The sequence below is a fragment of the Mixophyes fleayi genome, chromosome 12 (genome assembly GCF_038048845.1).
Source record: "Mixophyes fleayi isolate aMixFle1 chromosome 12, aMixFle1.hap1, whole genome shotgun sequence".
Taxonomy (NCBI): Eukaryota; Metazoa; Chordata; class Amphibia; order Anura; family Limnodynastidae; genus Mixophyes; species Mixophyes fleayi.
The window spans coordinates 33,962,872-33,978,009 of record NC_134413.1 but is presented as its reverse complement, the minus strand read 5'-3'; positions in this window follow the sequence as shown (position 1 = coordinate 33,978,009).

Here is a 15,138-nt window from a genome sequence, read left to right as displayed (position 1 = left end):
AAAATTATTTGTCATTCTCAAAACTTTCGGCCATGACTGTATACAAATACTTTATTTTCAACAGTCTTTGTTATGAGTCTTTCCCCATTCAAGTGTATTATAATCCTAGTAGAAGTATCATCATCACCATTTATTTATATAGCGCCACGAATTCTGCAGCGCTGTACTGAGAACTCATTCACATCAGTCCCTGCCCCATTGGAGCTTACAGTCTACATTCCCTAACATACACAGAGGGGGGGTATTCAATTGTTAGCGAGATCCCCGGAAAAATGAGCGCTCGAAAAATATTACCATTAATACGGTAATATGCGCGTAAATACCGTTAATACGGTAGTTTACTCGCTGAATTTCATCTCGCAGCTCAGGGTAATTACCGTATTAACGCTAATATTTTTCGAGCGCACGTTTTCTGGGATCTCGCTAACAATTGAATACCTCCCTGAGAGCGAGAAACTAGGACAATTTTGATAGCATCCAATTATCCTACTAGTATGTTTTCGGAGTATGGGAGGAAACTGGAGCACCATGGTCGGGAATCGAATTCATGACCCGAGCACAGGAGCTTGCAGAGAAGGACCTCTCAGACACGTGGAAAAGATATTGGACCTTGAGTGTCTAAGGCTTCAATTTCAAAAAATGTATTTAATATTTATACTGTCCCTCCAAAAATTGCATAAAATATTTACAGCTACCTCTCCCCTATGCTTGCAGGGATGCAGACTTAAAGGGGATTTTATCTATATCTGGTGGAATTTCCTCAATGTTTGAAGGAAATTCATGCCATGCTTGAACATATTTTGCATACTCACTTACCACTTTCTCCCTGGTCTGCTCTCTTAAAGCTTCCTATTTTTAGATTTAGGCATTCATTTTGGTAAACATTTCTCTCATATCTTAAATGCAGCTAAATCTATAGTTACATTTTGGAAAGATCCTTTTTTTGTCTACCCTCAAGCATGTTGTGAACAAAATTCGGTTTATTCCAAACTGCAACTACAAATTTAGTTTTATGTGAGAGGCTAAGTTTACATTTGCTTCACCCACCCCCATTATCCCATAAATATTTGGTGTTATCTCACTGCAATCTCCTTTCATTTCACATACCAATGAAAAAGTTCAGTTGGTTCAGTACAACAATTCAGCATTCACAATGTGTAATTTAGTTTTAGTAATTAATGAGTACAGTGCTCCTATTCCCTCCCTCCCTTCCAACACTTGCCATTTTTCGAAGTTTAAAAATATTTTTGTTTAAATGGCACACTGACAATGTTTTCTATTTCATATTTTTAATTGTCCGTTTGTATTACTCATTTCAAGATATTTATTTATTATTTTTTTTATTTAATTTTTTTTTAAATATCTTTATACAGTGGCACTTCTTTATTCACTTTTTTATTGGTGAAATCAATGAAAGCGTAAGGGTTGTTTGTCCAAAAAAATATCAAATGCAGTAAGGGTTAAATAAGAAATGAAAGCACACTGGTCAGTCTAACATCTCCCATTGTGAAAATGCGTAAGTTATTCTGATCAAAAAGTGTTTTAAGAATAAGAACTGTGATAGATATCGCAGACTGGTAATAGAAAAATTATATCTGGATATTTGCCAAGATCAGTAGGTGGTGTAATATGCTGTAGCATCTATAAGCAAAGCTAGGTGGACTTGGCAAAAAGGTACCATAGCATAATGCATTTCTAACATATACCACAGAGTGCCTTTCACTCTATGCTTGTGTAGCAACTCTTGCTTGGGGGCTAATTGTACTCTGCCTCACCCACCCTAATAGAGTCTGAAAATTATCTGGTATAATCAGGATGCAGTTTTTTCAGTCACACAAGAGCTGCAGCTCAGCTCGGTCCAACGGGTTTTAACCATCTGCTGCCACCCAGCGATAGTTTTCTATATTGCACCTGCAATATGCACAATACAGCATTGTGCAACGATCTCGACACTAATAAAAACTGTCTTGCCATTAAAGCGTTGTACACTTACCCCACATCCAGGGTTGTGATGACTGGCCAGGTCTCTAATCCTCTCCACCTTCACAATGGCAACCAACCCTCTATCACCATTAATGTTTGCACTTTATTGAACCATTAGCAGTAGCAATTAGGGACAACATAAATATTTCGGGAATCCAACTAGGATCTAAACAATATAAAATAACACTGTTTCAGTTGATGTGCTTTTTACCCTGTCCAACCCCTGGATATCTCTTCCCAACATTCTCTCTGAATTGACATCCTACGGACGTTTGTCCAGATATAAGATCAATGACACCGAGGCCATGTCATTTTTAGTTTCAGCCAAACGCTGAGCATATCTGGAGTATTCATTCAAATTTCAAGGGCGTCCCCAGGTAATACAATACCTAGATGTGTCAATAACAAGCCATTACTCTCACCTGTACTGATTTAATTACTCTCCCTTGATTGACCGTGTTAGTAGAGACCTAAACAAATGGCAGTCCCTATATATTTCTTGGACGGGGTGGATAAATGCAGTAAAGATGACCATTCTACCACAGCTGCTATATATGTTTCAAACTTTACCAGTTCGTGTTCCTCCCTCAGCTCTGACGGCGCTACAGACGGCACATAGTAAATTTATATGGGAAGGCCGGAGGCCCAGACTCAAACGTGCCACCCTGGCAAAGCCAGCCGATAAAACGGGACTTGGTCTACCTCTTCTTTCTAATTATTATTATGCTATCCAGTTACACCATGTGATTTCTTGGAATTCTAATCCAGGCTTAAAAAAAAAAAATGGGTGGATATTGGGTACGTCATGACCCCAGAGGCCCTGTTGCACTGTCTTCCATGGCTGTCTGGGAGTCCCGGGCCTGCCTCGGCATACAAATGCCCCATCCGATTCACTCTCTTGTTATGGGACTTTGTGAATAAGCTCTTCAAATTGGCTTCATATCTTCATATCCCTCTCCACTAACCCCAATGTGGAAACACCCCCAGTTTCCGAGAGGCAATGCAGAATCCATGATTGTACCTTGGAAGTCCAGAAAAATAAGTTCCACCACATAATGGGCGAATTCAGCCCCCCCACATTTGCGGAGCTTTCAGAAAGACATAGCCTCCCAGTATCTTTGCATTTCTCATATCTACAAATCCTAATTTTATTTGCTCACAGACACATACTAACAAACTCAGAAAATTAATGCCCTTTGAGCGCAACTGCATTTACACAGTAGATTGCAGAGGAAATATATCAATGTTATATTGTTTCCTTCTCAAACTAGTCTTGCCTCCTCCGAGACCCACACGAGATGGCATGGAAGAGAACTAGGGCTAGTTTTGGAAGATGACGGATGGTCGGGAATTCGAAAACGAGTATCTAAGGTATCCATTAACCCGAGTGTCAGAGAATCGGCTTCTAAAGTATACTCGAGATGGTACATGGTCCCAACCAAGCTCCACCTCATTTTCCCAACTACATCAGATAGGTGTTGGCGAGGCTGTGGTGGACAGGGTACTTACCTGCACATTTGGTGGAAATGTCTTATTAATCAATCACTTTGGGATATCGCATTGACCCTTTTGCCACGACTCACAGCTGTTCACTTTCCCAGGGACCCTGCATTATTTCTACTCAGTAAACCCTCCATAAGCAAGTCAACGGGCCGTCTGGCACTACAAATTAGTTAAGCCTGCAAATTATTAATAGCCAGAGTTTGTAAAAAAAAAACATCTTTCCCCTACCAAACCTCAATTGATAAACGGGTTATGGCACATTTCATCCATGGAGTATATCACAGCCCTCCTTAACGACTCACTTCCTAAACTTCATGAGACATAGACCCCATGGTACAGCCTACATGGCTCCTCTGTCCCGGGTAATAGGTAACTGAAAATTTAACACTTCCTTCTTTCCCTCTCTTCCCAAAAACTTTTTCCCAACATTTTTTTTTTTCTTATTTCCTTCAGACTCATTAAAAATCCCACTTTGTTATTTTCACTCATTTTACAAGTTCTATTGTGGAAATAATATTTCTGTAATACTGTTTTTCTTTTTTCCCTTTGCTGAATATGTTCTGCAATGTTGTTTTTTCTTTGTACAAAGTGTAAAAATAAAGTGATGTTTAAAAAAAAAACAAAAAAAAAAAAACTCTTGATTGGATCCCTTTGAGGGAAATGCATCTCCTGACACCTCACAGAGACGGTGCCGCAGCCAGTGGTCCACAGATTTGTGCTGCACCCTATTGACAGAGCCTCACTATACATCTGTACCCTTCAACGTGGCTCAGAGAAAACCAAAACCTAGCAAACATATTCCCACTGTTAATTACTTTAAACCTTTGGCGTTAAACAAACATAAAAGGACCTCCCACTCACCGGAGTCCCCATATGCTACAGACACCGGAACCAATTCCCAAACTGATCCAGTGACGCTACATACCTCCTCTCCGATACCTCTTGATCCCAACGCTCTTACTACAGTTGGTATGATGCAGCGAATGTTTGCTATTTTCACTGCTGAACTTACCTCAACTATAATAGCATCCATTCGCGAGCTCGAAGGAGAAATAGTAGAGATCAGAGACTGCACTAATCATCTTGATCAGAAGATGGTAGAGGTTGTCGCGACTCACAGCGCTTTGATAGACGCTCATGAAGTTATTAGGGATGTGCACCGGCGACTTTTGAGGTCTCGTGTTTTGTGTTTTGGATCCGGATTTTCGTTATTTTTGAGGTTCGGATTTGTCTCGCAAAACACTTGACGAAAGGTCTCGGTTCGGATTTAAGGTATTGGATTCGGATTTTTTTTGAAAAAAACATAAAAAGTTTAAAAATCAAGTTTTTGGGCTTATTTTCACTCCTAGGCTATTATTAACCTCAATAACATTCAATAACAAGCATTTCCACTAATTTACAGTGTATTCTGAACACCTCACAATATAGTTATTAGTCCAAAACGTTGCAAAAAGGTATCTTTCTGGACTGCGTAGAGGAGTGGGTCACCACAATATCTTAAAAACCCTGAACTTTTATGATTCGCACCAATAATTGTACCTGGACTGCGTAGAGGAGTGGGTCACCACAATATCTTAAAAACCCTGAACTTTTATGAATCGCACCAATAAATGTACCTGGACTGCGTAGAGGAGTGGGTCACCACAATATATTAAAAACCCAGAACTTTTATGAATCGCACCAATAAATGTACCTGGACTGCGTAGAGGAGTGGGTCACCACAATATATTAAAAACCCTGAACTTTTATGAATCGCACCAATAAATGTACCTGGACTGCGTAGAGGAGTGGGTCACCACAATATCTTAAAAACCCTGAACTTTTATGAATCGCACCAATAAATGTACCTGGACTGCGTAGAGGAGTGGGTCACCACAATATATATAATAAGAAAACCATCAACTTGTTTGATTCGCACCAATAAATGTACCTGGACTGCGTAGAGGAGTGGGTCACCACAATATCTTAAAAACCCTGAACTTTTATGAATCGCACCAATAAATGTACCTGGACTGCGTAGAGGAGTGGGTCACCACAATATCTTAAAAACCCTGAACTTTTATGATTCGCACCAATAATTGTACCTGGACTGCGTAGAGGAGTGGGTCACCACAATATATTAAAAACCCTGAACTTTTATGAATCGCACCAATAAATGTACCTGGACTGCGTAGAGGAGTGGGCACTGGGCACCACAATAAAATATATAAAAAACCTTCAACAGGTCTGCATTACACTACACATACGGCTGCTCCTCCATCCTCTCCATCATATACATGTTGGAGTTTTAGCGTGTGACAACCTCTTGTTTTTGATAATGTCAGTGCATTTTGAATATTTTTCAATTTGCCCCACACCACTGAATGTACTTTATCTATGATACGCATCTATCTATCTTGACTGCGTAGTGTGGTGGCCCCGGTACACAATTTGGTACCGAGGCCACAATATAATTAAAAAAAACCTCCACGTGTCAGAATTCCACCAAACAAGTATCTGGACTGCGTAGTGGGGTGGCCCCGGTACCCAACTTGATACCGGGGCCACAATAAAATAAATACACCCTCCACGTGTCAGAATTCCACCAAACAAGTATCTGGACTGCGTAGTGGGGTGGCCCCGGTACCCAACTTGATACCGGGGCCACAATACCTCCTCCAAACATGCTACAGACAATTCGTCATTGAGATCCCATTAAGTATGTTAAAGACAGACAGGGTCCAAGTGTTATTAGTTGACTTTGTAAAGAAAAAAACTGTCCCTGTTGCACATAGTCGTGCAATGAAGACTTACTTTTTCATTTAAAGGCACGATCTTTCAAGTGTAGTGTTTGTAAGTCTAAGTCATATTATACTTTTGGTAAAATTGGTTTTTTTTGTTCCTCTTTATGTTAATTAATTAGTAATAGAATTAAAGTAGGAAATAGAATTAAATAGAATTAAAGTAGGAAATAGAGTGGTATAGAGTTGTAGTGTGGTATAGATAGAGTGGTCCACACAATATAATAATAAAACCCTCAACTGGTCTGAATTCCACCAAACAAGTATCTTGACTGCGTAGTGTGGTGGCCCCGGTACACAATTTGGTACCGAGGCCACAATATAATTAAAAAACCCTCCACGTGTCAGAATTCCACCAAACAAGTATCTGGACTGCGTAGTGGGGTGGCCCCGGTACCCAACTTGATACCGGGGCCACAATAAAATAAATACACCCTCCACGTGTCAGAATTCCACCAAACAAGTATCTGGACTGCGTAGTGGGGTGGCCCCGGTACCCAACTTGATACCGGGGCCACAATACCTCCTCCAAACATGCTACAGACAATTCGTCATTGAGATCCCATTAAGTATGTTAAAGACAGACAGGGTCCAAGTGTTATTAGTTGACTTTGTAAAGAAAAAAACTGTCCCTGTTGCACATAGTCGTGCAATGAAGACTTACTTTTTCATTTAAAGGCACGATCTTTCAAGTGTAGTGTTTGTAAGTCTAAGTCATATTATACTTTTGGTAAAATTGGTTTTTTTTGTTCCTCTTTATGTTAATTAATTAGTAATAGAATTAAAGTAGGAAATAGAATTAAATAGAATTAAAGTAGGAAATAGAGTGGTATAGAGTTGTAGTGTGGTATAGATAGAGTGGTCCACACAATATAATAATAATAAAACCCTCAACTGGTCTGAATTCCACCAAACAAGTATCTTGACTGCGTAGTGTGGTGGCCCCGGTACACAATTTGGTACCGAGGCCACAATATAATTAAAAAACCCTCCACGTGTCGGAATTCCACCAAACAAGTATCTGGACTGCATAGTGGGGTGGCCCCGGTACCCAATTTGATACCGGGGCCACAATACCTCCTCAAAACATGCTCCAGACAATTCGTCATTGACAGACCCCAGACAGACAGGGTCGTAGTGTTATTGTTTGACTTTGTAAACCCAAAAAAATGTCCCTGTTGCACTTGCACATAGTCGTGCAATGAAGACTGACTTTTTCATTTAAAGGCACGATCTTTAAAGTGTCAGAAAGAGAGAGAAGACACAGGAGAGGAGAGTTGTAGCTGGGGACCTGGGGTGGAAGCTCCCAGGCTCCCCCAGCATTGCCTGGAAGTCTGAGCGTGGTGACTGAGCCAGGGCAAGGAATGTGTGCCCTGGATGAGGGGGAGAACTCCATGCCACTAAAGTGAACCCAAGAGAGAGGGGGACACTGCACATGGAAGAGGCCCTGGAGTGAGGGCTGCTACAAGAGGCATGGTAGCTGTAGTGTCAGATCCTGAGGCTGAGAGTACACAGAGTGACGTGTCAGAGCACAGGAGACATTATCCCCGCAGAGGAGGGATGAGCTGCAGTTGAGAGGTCTGTTGTTGAAATAGGACATGCACACTTTAACAAACCAATCATTTCAGCGACAGGGCCTACCAAACAACTTTGACTGAAATGATTGGTTTGTTTGGGCCCCCACACCAAAAAAGCTATTCATCTCTCCCTGTACAGACTAAACAGGCTCTACTGAGGCAAGATGTCGTCCTCATCCTCAACCTCTGATTCCTCTCCCCCTACAGTGTGTACTTCCTCCTCATCACACATTATCAATTCGTCCCTGCTGGACTCCACAACCACAGGTCCCTCTGTAGTATCTGGAGGGCAGTGCTGTACTTCATTGAGGAATTGATTATTCATTTTTATAAACATCATTTTTTCAACGTTGTGAGGAAGCAACCTCCTTCGCCGCTCACTGACCAGGTTCCCCGCTGCACTAAAAACTCTTTCCGAGTACACACTGGAGGGGGGACAACTCAGGTAAAATAGAGCCAGTTTGTACAGGGGCTTCCAAACTGCCTTTTTTTCCTGCCAGTAACAATATGGACTGTCTGACATGTCTACTTGGATGGTGTCAGCAAAGTAATCATCCACAATTTTTTCTATTGTCACAGCATCCAATGCAGCGAGAGTAGACATGTCTGCAATGGTTGGCAGGTCCTTCAGTCCGGACCAGATGTTATCAGCATCCCCGCCAGTGCCTCTTTTGGGAAAACTGAGCTTTTTCCTCGCAGCCATAGATGTGGAAGAAAATGAGGGTGGAGCTGTTGGCATGTCACGGTCCTCTTCAGAGGACAATCTCCTGACCAGCAGGTCTTTGCACCGCTGTAGATTTGTGTCCGCCGGAAACAGAGACACAACATACGCTTTAAACCGAGGATCGAGCACGGTGGCCAGAATGTATTCCTCTGACTTTAAAAGAGTGACCACCCTCGGATCCTGGCAAAGCGTACGAAGGGCTACATCCACAAGAGCTACATGCTTGGTGTAATCGCAATGGCTTACCAGCTCCTCCCTCACTTTCTCCAGCTGCTTCTGCAACAGCCTGATCAGGGGAATGACCTGACTCAAGCTGGCAGTGTCGGAACTGACTTCTCGTGTGGCAAGTTCAAATGGCTGCAGAACCTTGCACAACACGGAAATCAGTCTCCACTGCGCTTGACTCAGGCGCATCCCCACTCCTTTGCCTATGTCGTAGGTGGCTGTGTAGGCCTGAATGGCCTTTTGCTGCTCCTCCATCCTCTGCAGCATATAGAGGGTGGAGATCCAGCGCGTCACAACCTCTTGTTTGAGGTGATGGCAGGGCAGGTTCAAGCTTTTTTGATGTGCCTCTAGTCTGCGGTAGGCACTGGCTGAATGCCGAAAGTGTCCAGCAATTTTGCGCGCCACCGCAAGCATCTCCTGCACACCCCTGTCACTCTTCAGGTAATGCTGCACCACCAAATTAATGGTGTGGGCAAAACATGGGACGTGCTGGAAATTGCCCATATTTAATGCCCGCACAATGTTACTGGCATTGTCTGACACCACAAATCCCCATGAGAGTCTAAGTGGGGTAAGCCACTGGGAGATAATTTCCCTCATTTTCTCTAATATGTTGGCAGCGTTGTGCCTCTTATTAAAGCCTGTAATGCACAATGTTGCCTGCCTTTGCATGAGCAGCCATTTTGTAGATGCTGCTACTGATGCAGCTGTTGCTGTTGCTGCGGAAGGGGATGCATCTACCCAGTGGGCTGTCACAGTCATATAGTCCTTCGTTTGCCCAGAACCACTTGTCCACATGTCCGTGGTTAAGTGGACAGTGGGTACAACCGCATTTTTAAGAGCACTGAGGACACTTGATCGTACTTCTCTGTACATTTTTGGTATCGCCTGCCTAGTGAAGTGGAATCTCGAGGGGATTTGGTACCGGGGACACAATACCTCCATCAACCCTCTAAATCCCACTCCACTGATGGCGGACACCGGGCGCACGTCTAACACCAACATTGCAGTTACAGCCGCAGTTATACGCTTTGCAATAGGGTGACTACTATCGTATTTGGTGGTCATGGCAAACGACTGTTGGACGGTCAATTGTTTGGTGAAAGACTTAGCGGTCTTACGACTTCCCCTCTGGGAAGATGACCGACTAACAGCAGCAACAGCAGCAGTGGCAGTAGTAGGCGTACCGCTGCAGGATTCCTCGGATGAATCCCGTATTGAGGAGGACTCAGTCTGGCTGGTGACTTGGGCTGCAGGACTGAATCTGATGGAGATTGTGGAGGAAGTTGACGAGGAGGGTGTTGCTGGTGTGTATCCAACTGGACCACGGGATTTAGGTGTCCCTGTACCGATGAGGGTCCTAGCCCCAGTTCCTGAACTAACCACTGAACTATGAAGGTTATTCAGGTGACGTATAAGGGAGGATGTTCCTAGGTGGGCAAGATCCTTACCCCTGCTTATTTGAGCTTTACATAAGCTACATATTGCCATACATTGGTTGTCTGGATTTGGATAAAAATAACTCCAGACCGAAGAGGTGCATTTTTTGGTCTTCTGACCAGGCATGACGATGGGCTTTTTCATCCCATGGACATCAGCTGTTTCCCCCCCTGGTGCCTCATTTACAATAACCACATCACCATCCTCATCATCAAGTTCCTCCACAGCGCCAGCTACATCATCAATAGCCTCCTCCCGAGCCACCTCTTCCCGTACAGTGATGGGAAGGTCAGGCTTGACAACCACCAACACCCTTGGACTCGCCTTGGGGATTTGTGATAATTTCTCTTTAGAAGGCAGAGTTGTTTGCTGTTTTGTTGCTGACAGCATAACTCTCTTCAATTTTTTGTAGGGGGGGAGGAGGAGGAGGGCTAAGATCCGTGGGTGAAGCTGAACCACTAGTCATGAACACGGGCCAGGGCCTAAACCGTTCCTTGCCACTCCGTGTCGTAAATGGCATATTGGCAACTTTACGTTTCTCCTCAGATGATTTTAAGTTTCTCTTTTTGCTACTTTTTCTTAACTTGGGCTTTTTGGATTTTACATGCCCGGTACTACGAGATTGGGCATCGGGCTTGGAAGACGACGTTGATGGCATTTCATCGTCTATGTCATGACTAGTGGCAGCAGCTTCAGCATTAGGAGGAAGTGGGTCTTGATCTTTCCCTACTTTATCCTCCAAATTTTTGGTCTCCATTATATGTAGCACAAGATACTGCAGAATGTGTGAACTTGGTAATATTGCAGTACCAATGGACTTATAATGCTGGATTGGTTTTGCAAATTTGGTTATAATTATTATATATATTTTTTTTTTTTTAATTTTTTATTTTTTTTTACTTTTTTTTATTTTTTACAAACTTGGGAATAATGGGGAAATAACTATGCCCTTAGAAGCACAGAGCACAGGACACAGCACCACTGGACTGAACAGGACACGGCACAGGACCCAGCAGCACTACGGAACTCAGCAGGACAGAGCACAGGACACAGCACCACTGGACTGATACTGCAGAATGTGTAAACTTTGTAATATTGCAGTACCACTGGACTTTTACTGCTGAATGTGTGAACTTGGTAATATTGCAGTACCAATGGACTTATAATGCTGGATTGGTTTTGCAAATTTGGTTATAATTATTATATTTTTTTATTTTTTTTTAATTTTTTATTTTTTTTTACTTTTTTTTTATTTTTTACAAACTTGGGAATAATGGGGAAATAACTATGCCCTTAGAAGCACAGAGCACAGGACACAGCACCACTGGACTGAACAGGACACGGCACAGGACCCAGCAGCACTACGGAACTCAGCAGGACAGAGCACAGGACACAGCACCACTGGACTGATACTGCAGAATGTGTAAACTTTGTAATATTGCAGTACCACTGGACTTTTACTGCTGAATGTGTGAACTTGGTAATATTGCAGTACCAATGGGCTTATACTGCAGGATTGGTTGTGAAAATTTTGTGGTAATTAAAAAATATTAAAGTAGTTTTTGGTATTTTATAAAAAAAACTTTTTTTAATTTTTTTAAACACAGGGGAATATTGGGGAAATAACTATGCCCTTAGAAGCACAGAGCACAGGACACAGCACCACTGGACTGAACAGGACACAGCACAGGACCCAGCAGCACCACTGACCTCAGAAGGACAGAGCACAGCACACAGCACCACTGGACTGATACTGCAGAACACAGCACAGCACAGCACAGCACAGCACAGCACAGCACAGCACAGCACAGCACAGCACAGCACAGCACTAAACAGCACAGCACTAAACAGCACAGAACTAAACAGCACAGAACTAAACAGCACAGAGGACCACCTAACACACCCTCCCTCTACCCTGATCAATGCCCGAGTGAAGATGGCGGCGACTAGCGGGGAATTTATAGGATCCGAGTATCGCGAGATCCGACAACGGGATTATGAGTCAGAGCCTCAGTTTCACTTTTGAATTTGGCGCCAATACCCGGATCTGTCTCGGATCCGACTCGGATCCGCAACGTTCGGGTGGGCTCGGATTTCAGAAATCCGAGCGCGCTCATCCCTAGAAGTTATGCGCCAAGAGTTGGACTCTTTTAAGGATAAAATGGCAGATATTGAAGACGGCTCCCGGCGCAACAATGTAAAAATAAAAGGTATCACAGAATCTGTAACCAACGCAGATCTCCTTTCTTATGTTTTGGCCCTCTTTCATAAGCTAATACCTATAGCTTCAGATCAAGATCTCCTCATCGATAGGGTTCATTGTTTACCTAAACCAAGAGCGTTCACTGGATCAGCGCCCAGGGACACTTCTGCGGATGCATTTTTATCATATTAAAGAACAGCTCCTGAAATCTGCTAGAGCCACAGAAAATACAGATATACTGATGGATCTACAAATGTTCCCAGACTTCTCTGCGGCAACTATCCTTAAGCGATGCTCCTTTCATGCTGTTACCACTGCACTCCGAGCTAAAGATATCCTCTACCGCTGTGGGTTTCCGGTGAAGCTTATCGTGCAGAATAAAAATTCTACGCACATTATTGGTACTCCTGAAGAGGCAGTCCAGCTGTTAATGGGACATCACCTGTGCCTCTAGCCCCACTCAACCGCAGCCTCAGATCCAGCCAGATCGACCGACAGTACTTCATGCTTGACCTAAGGTTCGGTCAGACTTGTCTTTGTATTCTTCTGTTTTCTTACAGGTATAGACTGTTCACTTTGGAGAGATCACCTCTGGGGATTCCCAGTTAACGTCCATTACGGATCTCTGCGCATCCGGGTATTGTGAACATTGGAACCTAAACGTACACCATGAGAATAGCATGTGCATCAGCCAGACTGTACTTTCATATAGGTATTATCCATCATAATGTTGTTGGCCTTCTTATTCGTAATATTGTAACAACTTCTACAAGTTTTGATATGTTTTTTAGGCCCCATTGTTCCCCATGACTTTATATTATCATTATATACATCATGTTTTGTGTGGTAGGTTTCAGGGATGTCCTGAGCGGATGGGACTATGCTTATTCTAGTAACATCTTGATATTTCAGACTCTCCTAACTCGCTCATCCCCGCATCGGCAGGCCTGTTGACCCTTCCATTAAATACCACCACACCAGCTCTTATCGCTATTTTGGGTTGATTACTGATTTGTATATGTTACCATGTTTTTGTACATTGTTATATTTGTATGCTTTCTGGGTTCCCTCTACGCACTCTTTCACCGTCCCTTGAATCTTAATAAATGGCTATATATCTCTGACACAAATCCCAGACCCATCCCTTTTTCCTATGTCAAGGTTACCTCTCCTAAAGACATGGGTGGGGGTTGCCTTCGATTTAGGCTTCACGTCACCACATGTTACTCATTTTGCGGCTTCCCTCCCAATGCAGCAAATGCGCTACACCGATTTCTGGGTTATGTCATTTTTTTATTTATTTATTTATTTTTTTTTGCTATCCCTTTCTCTTGCCCCTTCCCCTCACATACCCCAATAGCAGACACTATCTCCACAACAGAAACCATGCACTTATCTTGTTCTCAATCCTATAATAGATTTATAAATGTCTTTTTTCCGAGGTCCCTCATATCCATTCACCCCACTTCAAGCTACTATCATTAAATGTAAGGGGCTTTAATTCCCCAAATAGAAGGTGATCAGCACTCAATACATTTCACAAATACAAAGCTGATGTAGTAGCATTACAGGAAACCCATTTTTTTTCAAGAGCCTCCATCTCTCCTTAGAGACCAACATTACCCAATCTGTTACACAGCCAATAGCCCACTTAAACACAATGGTGTCGCCATTCTATTCAGCCCAAGGGTCACATTCATGCTACCTCAAAAATTGGAGGATAAGCAGGGATGGTATTTGATCTTAACTGGTCAGTTGGAAAACAAGCCGTTACGTTAGTCTCTCTCTACGCCCTTAATTCTAGGCAAGTACCCTTCCTGAAAGCCCTCTTTAAAGAACTACAGAAAATTCATTTTGGTAGTCTGATATTATTACGAGACCTCAATTTAGTCTTAAACCCCAGATTAGATAGAACCTACTCTACTGGCAATTCTATACCTCAAGACTCTGGTGGTCCCTCCCTCTCATTTCGTAAGTTGTTGGCCGAGCATAACTTGTATAACGTCTGTCGGGCATTGACACCTGGAGAGAAAGACTTTACCTACCATTCACCTGTACATAATACATATTCCAGAGTCAACCTCATACTTACTGACAAATGGGTCCTGCAACACTCTAAAGCCATTTTGATACTCCAAATTACGTGGTCAGACCATGGTCCATTACTTGGCTCCCCACTGCTCAGTCTTGCCCCCCTAGACCTTGGAGATGTCGAAGTCGTATAATTGGCTGAACGAAAGTATATTGGTTAATATTGTTTTGCCGTTCGATTGCGATCCGTACGCCACGTAACACGTGGCATGGTGCGATTGCACGGTAAAATACGCATGCACACACTTATGACAACATTTAATTATTTATGTTATTCATATTGGTTCCGTTACACTGTAATTTATGAGAAGATAGTATTTGGTTTATTATTAGTCTATATATATACATATACATATATAAACATATACATATATACATATATACATACATATATAAACATATACATATATACATATATACATACATACATACATACATATATATATACATATACATACATATACATACATATATATATATACATACATATACATACATATACATACATATATATATACATACATATACATATATATACATACATATATATATACATACATACACATATACATACATATACATATATATACATATATATACATACATACATAA